Here is an 8,728-nt window from a genome sequence, read left to right as displayed (position 1 = left end):
GAGCGAGCAACCAACTTATTGGAAATCATACATACTGATGTGTGCGGTCCAATGAGTGTTGAGGCTCGCGGTGGCTATCGTTATGTTCTCACCCTCACTGATGACTTGAGTAGATATGGGTATGTCTACTTAATGAAACACAAGTCTGAGAACTTTGAAAAGTTCAAGGAATTTCAGAGTGAGGTTGAGAATCAACGTGACAGGAAAATCAAGTTCCTGCGATCATATCGTGGAGGAGAATACTTGAGTCATGAGTTTGGCACACACTTAAGAAAATGTGGAATAGTTTCACAGCTCACGCCGCCTGGAACACCTCAGCGTAATGGTGTGTCCGAACGTCGTAATCGCACTCTATTAGATATGGTACGATCTATGATGTCTCTTACCGGTTTACCGCTATCTTTTTGGGGCTATGCTTTAGAGACTGCCGCATTCACTTTAAATAGGGCTCCGTCTAAATCCGTTGAGACGACACCGTATGAATTATGGTTTGGGAAGAAACCTAAGCTGTCGTTTCTAAAAGTTTGGGGATGCGATGCTTATGTCAAGAAACTTCAACCTGAAAAGCTCGAACCCAAGTCGGAAAAATGCGTCTTCATAGGATACCCTAAAGAGACTATTGGGTATACCTTCTACCTCAGATCCGAAGGCAAGATCTTTGTTGCCAAGAATGGATCCTTTCTAGAGAAGGAGTTTCTCTCGAAAGAAGTAAGTGGGAGGAAAGTAGAACTTGATGAAGTATTACCTCTTGAACCGGAAAATGGCGCAGCTCAAGAAAATGTTCCTGAGGTGCCTGCACCGACTAGAGAGGAAGTTAATGATGATGATCAAGATACTTCTGATCAAGCTCCTACTGAAATTCGAAGGTCCACAAGGACACGTTCCGCACCAGAGTGGTACGGCAACCCTGTCTTGGAAATCATGTTGTTAGACAATGGTGAACCTTCGAACTATGAAGAAGCGATGGCGGGCCCGGATTCCGACAAATGGCTAGAAGCCATGAAATTCGAGATAGGATCCATGTATGAAAACAAAGTATGGACTTTGACTGACTTGACCGTTGAGCGGCGAACCATAGAAAATAAATGGATATATAAGAAGAAGACATACGCGGATGGTAATGTGACCATCTATAAAGCTCGGCTTGTTGCTAAGGGTTATCGACAAGTTCAAGGGGTTGACTACGATGAGACTTTCTCACCGGTAGCGAAGCTGAAGTCCGTCCGAATCATGTTAGCAATTGCCGCATTCTATGATTATGAGATATGGCAAATGGACATCAAAACGGCATTCCTTAATGGTTTCCTTAAGGAAGAATTGTATATGATACAACCAGAAGGTTTTGTCGATCCTAAGAATGCTAACAAGGTGTGCAAGCTCCAACGCTCGATTTATGGGCTGGTGCAAGCATCTCGGAGTTGGAACATTCGCTTTGATGAGATGATCAAAGTGTTTGGGTTTACGTAGACTTATGGAGAAGCCTGCGTTTACAAGAAAGTGAGTGGGAGCTCTGTAGCATTTCTCATATTATATGTAGATGACATACTTTTGATGGGAAATGATATAGAACTCTTGGACAGCATTAAGGCCTACTTGAATAAGAGTTTTTCAATGAAGGACCTTGGAGAAGCTGCTTATATATTAGGCATCAAGATCTATAGAGACAGATCAAGATGCCTCATAGGTCTTTCACAAAACACATACCTTGATAAGATATTGAAGAAGTTCAATATGGATCAGTCTAAGAAGGGGTTCTTGCCTGTGTTGCAAGGTGTGAAATTGAGCTCAGCTCAATGTCCGACCACGGCAGAAGATATAGAAGAGATGAGTGTCATCCCCTATGCCTCAGCCATAGGTTCTATTATGTATGCCATGCTGTGTACCAGACCTGATGTAAACCTAGCCGTGAGTTTGGTAGGAAGGTACCAAAGTAATCCTGGCAAGGAACACTGGACAGCGGTCAAGAATATCCTGAAGTACCTGAAAAGGACTAAGGAAATGTTTCTCGTCTATGGAGGTGACGAAGAGCTCGTCGTAAAGGGTTACGTCAACGCTAGCTTCGACACAGATCTGGATGACTCAAAGTCACAAACCGGATACGTGTATATTTTGAATGGTGGGGCAGTAAGCTGGTGCAGTTGCAAGCAGAGCGTCGTGGCGGGATCTACATGTGAAGCGGAGTACATGGAAGCCTCGGAGGCAGCGCATGAAGCAATTTGGGTGAAGGAGTTCATCACCGACCTAGGAGTCATACCCAATGCGTCGGGGCCGATCAAGCTCTTCTGTGACAACACTGGAGCTATTGCACTTGCCAAGGAGCCCAGATTTCATAAGAAGACAAGGCACATCAAGCGTCGCTTCAACTCCATTCGTGAAAATGTTCAAGATGGAGACATAGATATTTGTAAAGTACATACGGACCTGAATATAGTAGATCCGTTGACTAAACCTCTCCCTAGAGCAAAACATGATCAACACCAGAATTCCATGGGTGTTCGATTCATCACAATGTAACTAGATTATTGACTCTAGTGCAAGTGGGAGACTGTTGGAAATATGCCCTAGAGGCAATAATAAAAGCATTATTATTATATTTCCTTGTTCATGATAATTGTCCTTTATTCATGCTATAATTGTGTTATCCGGAAATCGTAATACATGTGTGAATAATAGACACCAACATGTCCCTAGTAACCCTCTAGTTGACTAGCTCGTTGATCAATAGATAGTCATGGTTTCCTGACTATGGGCATTGGATGTCATTGATAACGAGATCACATCATTGGGAGAATGATGTGATGGACAAGACCCAATCCTAAACATAGCATAAGATCGTATAGTTCGTTTGCTAGAGTTTTCCAATGTCAAGTATCTTTTCCTTAGACCATGAGATCGTGTAACTCCCGGATACCGTAGGAGTGCTTTGGGTGTACCAAACGTCACAACGTAACTGCGTGACTATAAAGGTATAGTATGGGTATCTCCGAAAGTGTCTGTTGGGTTGACACGGATCAAGACTGGGATTTGTCACTCCGTATGATGGAGAGGTATCACTGGGCCCACTCGGTAATGCATCATCATAATGAGCTCAAAGTGACCAAGTGTCTGGTCACGGGATCATGCATTACAGTACGAGTAAAGTGACTTGCCGGTAACGAGATTGAACGAGGTATTGGGATACCGACGATTGAATCTCGGGCAGGTAACATACCGATTGACGAAGGGAATTGTATACGGGGTTGCTTGAATCCTCGACATCGTGGTTCATCCGATGAGATCATCGAGGAGCATGTGGGAGCCAACATGGGTATCTAGATCCCGTTGTTGGTTATTGACCGGAGAGCGATCTCGATCATGTCTACATGTCTCCCGAACCCGTAGGGTCTACACACTTAAGGTTCGGTGACGCTAGGGTTGTAGGGATATGTATATGCAGTAACCCGAATGTTGTTCGGAGTCCTGGATGAGATCCCGGACGTCACGAGGAGTTCGAAATGGTCCGGAGGTAAAGAATTATATATAGGAAGTGCTATTTCGGGCATCGGAACAAGTTTCGTGGTCACCGGTATTGTACCGGGACCACCGGAAGGGTCCCGGGGGTCCACCGGGTGGGGCCACCTGCCCCGGGGGGCCACATGGGCTTTAAGGGGTGCGCCTTGGCCTATATGGGCCAAGGGCACCAGCCCCAAGAGGCCCATGCGCCTAGGGTTTCAAGAAGGGAAGAGTCTCAAAGGGGGAAGGCACCTCCTAGGTGCCTTGGGGAGGAGGGATTCCTCCCTTGGCCGCCGCCCCCCTAGGAGATTGGATCTCCTAGGGCCGGCGCCCCCCCTAGCCCCCCCTATATATAGTGGGGAGATGGAGGACTTCAAAACCCACGCCTTTGGTGCCTCCCTCTCCCTCTCCAACACCTCCTCCTCCTCCATAGAGCTTAGCGAAGCCCTGCCGGAGTACTGCAGCTCCATCACCACCACGTCGTCGTGCTGCTGCCGGAGCCATCTTCCTCAACCTCTCCTTCCCCTTGCTGGATCAAGAAGGAGGAGACGTTACGTCGACCGTACGTGTGTTGAACGCGGAGGTGTCGTCCGTTCGGTGTTAGGATCTCCGGTGATTTGGATCACGTCGAGTACGCCTTCCTCATCACCGTTCTTTGAACGCTTCCGCGCGTGATCTACAAAGGTATGTAGATGCAATCCAATCACTCGTTGCTAGATGAACTCATAGATGGATCTTGGTGAAACCGTAGGAAATTTTTTTGTTTTCTGCAACGTTCCCCAACACAAAACACTTCCGTTTTAGGTCTACGAGGGTACGTGGACATACTCTCCCTTTCTCGTTGCTATGCATCTTCTAGATAGATGTTGCGTGAGCGTAAGATTTTTTTTGAAATTGCATGCTATGTTACCCAACAGATAAATGGCATGGTACAGATACACATGATACCTACGAACCCTATCAGAAAGAACATGACGAAAAAAGCACAAATCCAGCTGGCAAACTTGCTTATACTTTAATGGTAATTGGTGTACATTAGATATGGTAATTTATACATAACAAATATGATAAGTACATGCATAATACAGATCATAGACTTAAAATAACTAGAAAGAGAGAAAATAACTAGAAAGAGAGAAGATAAAAAGTAGGGACACAACCATTCATTTATCAATGCAAAACTTTAGTGGCCCTCGTTGACCAAAAAACAACGAATTGAAATTTTGACTTAAAAACACAAAATAATTACACCGGTAATGGCCACATCATGCATGTGGACTTACAAAGAAGAATGATGATAAGTAATGAACACATGAAACTACTAACAATTTTTTTCCATGCATCACATCATACCCGTAGTTAGATATAGCGGAACATTTACGAGTAAGTAACACTAAAACTAACATGGTAAGATCCAAACCAAAACATGACCCGAGCACAATTTTGCTAGGTGATTTACAAAACAAATTCATCAAACATAGGGATACCCCTGATAGATTCAGCACAACAAGCATGGTAAAAAACCATTAACTAGCATGGTAGGATCCAAAATTAAACTACCAATTATAGTGAACAATAGGGGATCTAAGCATTGTTTTACTAGGGGATTTGAAACAACACATGATCTGAGCATTGTTTTACTAGGGGATTTCATCTAGCAGATTAAGAAACAAACGGATCACCGGAATTACCCCACCCAAAAATACCAGTCGCTACAAATTTCACACACTCGAAACCCTAGCACAAAAATCATCAACAAAAAACTGAGGGGATTGGTCCCAGTGTCCGCAACCAACCCCTCCTACACCCCACAAACTCGAGAACTACACAATCACCATGTGATTGGCCATGCATGCAAATAGGTTCTAAACTAATAGCAAATCCCACATCGATAGAGCGCATTGGGATGCCTCCACCATCCGTGCTAACATAGGACAATGACCATGGAACGAACACCATTATCGTCGGCCGGAGAAAACAGAGAATGAGGGGCATACTAGGGAGGGGGGATTCGGCTCACCCAGAGGACTCATCGGCGTCCGCCGTGAAAAAACCACCGGCGATTCAAGCGACACGATGCCAGACAAAGAAGGGGGCGAGGAGAGCAGAGGGAGGAATGAGAAGGTGGTGGCGCGGTTACCAAAATTAGCCATAGCACTGCCTGATATGATGCATGTGGGGGAGGGGAGTGGGCGACACTTGGATTAGATTTGCTATGCCACGCAACTATGTCAAACTATGGCCCACATGCCATCGCCCCTGGACGCTTGCACGCAAACCACCACCATGACCCACTCGCTCCTGGTTATACGCCCGAGAAGGAAAACAAAAGCAACTGAACAAGGATCATCATCAGATCAGAAACGAAACACATCCAATGTGTTCGGTACTTATGCAAAATCAAATCTGGTATGCTAGTTACAAATTTTGATTAAAGTAAGCATTGAGGACAACTCGCTCCATGAAGAAGATCCTCAAGCACGGTGTGTTCCTTAAATCTGGACCATTAACCTACATCCCTCAAAAGCAATCACATCATCTTACTCATAGTGGGGAGTATCATATACTAACATCATCCATATGATACTAGGGAAATCCCTTGGTGCACATGGGTACTGCTACCCATGATAAATTAAAAATAATTTAGTAATTACAGAAAAAGTCAAAAAATGCTAAAACTTTTTTGAATACAAAGTTGACCTACTTTTATACCCGTATAAAAAGTTTAAGGCGGGAATGAAATTCCGTTGACCCCAGACCAAAAAAAAGAAATTTCCAAGTGTACTGTTCATATACAGTACCTTGTATATAGTTTCATTTTCTTTTCCGTCGGGCACAATACCCTGGAAGGGATTCCTTCGTGAAACTTATTATACGGGTACTATCGCTGGACATGTATATTTACATAAATTTTCAAGATTTTTAGAACTTTTTCGAATTTGTATTTTTTTTGCATATCGGGTGCACCAGCACCCGAGAGCCACAAGTTCTCACCCTATGATACTAGTGTATGACACTATCTTTCATAGTGCATATTATTATAGAGTAGTGTCATATAGAAGTATGATGTTATTTACCCATGCATGACACATAGTAGGATACCATTTATTATGACACGGTATATACCTATGTTACTTTAACCCCTCTCTCTCTTACTCCTTTAGTTTTTATTTATTCTGGATATTAGAGTTGACTAAAGTCAAACTCAGTAAAATTTGATCAACTTTATAGAAAGCAATATACACATTTACCATAACAAATCTATATGATGTAAAAGCTAATACGCAGACTAAATAAAGATGGATGGAGTATTTAATTGTCTGCCACATCAGCTTGTTTGCTTGTCCCGAGTGCATGATATCGGCTAAGATACAACCACTATGTGCAGCTTCGTGGTATCTAGGAGCAACACTAAGCTAGTCATAGTGGGGAGTAACTTAGACTAATGTCATGCATGTATGACACTAGTCTATGTTACTACCTCATAACACAAAGTAACATAAAAATAGTATCATACTCCCTCCTTTTCAGTTTATAGGGCTTATCTCAAATTTTAGTTTTTCCATTTTATAAGGATCAATTTGATTGTTTCTCATCACATGTTCAGATTTCAAGGTGCATTAAATCATTGCATACAAGTATTAAGAGAAAATTGATCAATGCATGTACTTTATGCATGCATGCATTACAATTAATGCATTGATAAACATATTTTTTTGAGGAAAATAAGAGCATTAATTAGGTGCTTTTGTAAACTTATAAAAAATATTCCACCGCTCACCATCTATCTTGGTTGATGAGATTTTTGAATTGAGCTCTATAAACCGAAAAGGAGGGAGTAGATGCATACATTTATTAAATTATAGACTTATTTTACTTTATGTTGCGTTATGTTACAATAACATATTACGTTACTGTAAAAACCTCTCTTCTCATTAATTACATGTCACATAAACAAATTTATCTAAATATACACAGGGTTACTTTGTCAAGTTACTCCCACTATGACCAGCCTACAAATCTCCAGAAAAAATGAACTACTATGTGCAAATGGTAGTAGTACAAAACATAGCAGCACCTACAGTGCCTCACCTATCGGCTCAGCGTAATAATAAACTGTAAAGAAAAGCGAAGCAGTACTCCTCTGGTACATACAGCAATTTTTGTACCGATGCTTTGACGAGATCTCCCCACAGAAGAAAAGACAGACGTACCACGAACGGAGGTGATTCGTGTGAACAATTACACCCAGAACGCCCTTAAACCCTAGCTGACGAGAGACCCGGCAACCTGCCCGTGTGGATTACCAGGAATGCCCTCGATGTCCCAGGGCGGAAATGGAACGGATGAGCACGACCGGTGACGAGAGGCGCCAACAGCGGCGACGTTTGTCGTATCGTGCGCTGCTGCTACGTTCCGTTGGGTCGCTCCAGCAGCAGCAGCAGCAGCACCCCAGCAGCAGCAGCAGCAGTACGTTCCGTTGGGTCGCTCCAGCCGATCACCAGAACGTTGACTTCCCCGGTCAATGGGTCCGCGAGCAGCGGGCGCGGGTCCGCGGCGGGCTCTCCGATCCTCGTGGACTCATCCGGGCCACCGGAACATGCGTGCGTGCGCGCCATCCGACGGCCGAGAGACGCCCTGCGCGGGCTGCGGCCGTGACCGTTGCCGCGAGTCAGTCCGCGGGTCCCGGCGCGCAGGGAGAGACGCTGGCGCGCCTCGGGAACCGGTGCCGGGACGGTGGGCCCGCGGCGTTGTTTATTTCTGCGGCCGGATGGTGTCACGTGACGGGCCTGGAATCCTGGCCTGCTGTCCCTCTGACCGGTCAGCCAGCTGCCCGCTCCTCCTCTGACCAGGCCACCTCGGCCTCCGACCGACACGCGGGCCCTTTCTTCCCTCCCTAAAACGAAAACATTTTCCGGTTTAAAAACGGGACGAGGAAAGAGGCGGGGTGGCGCAAGCGGGAAAAGCTGGCGAGAGGGAGGCCAAGCGCAGGCAAGCAAGCAAAGGAGAAAAAGAGAAGAAAAAAAAGATGGGAGAGAGAAAAGTAATGAGACCATGGGCGATTGATTCCTGCCCGCCGAGCACGCCCAAAAAGACGAGGCCTTTTCTAAACCGGCCATCAATACGGCCACTGGTACCATGCCAATTTAATTATAGAGTAGTAAATCCGTGGCGTAAACGAGCAGGCAAGCAAGCAATGGCTCCCCTTTTCGAATATTAATTCGGCTACTGTTTC

The sequence above is a fragment of the Triticum aestivum genome, chromosome 1A (genome assembly GCF_018294505.1).
Source record: "Triticum aestivum cultivar Chinese Spring chromosome 1A, IWGSC CS RefSeq v2.1, whole genome shotgun sequence".
Classification (NCBI taxonomy): Eukaryota; Viridiplantae; Streptophyta; class Magnoliopsida; order Poales; family Poaceae; genus Triticum; species Triticum aestivum.
The sequence above is the reverse complement of the archived record's forward strand: the minus strand, read 5'-3'. Positions refer to the sequence as shown.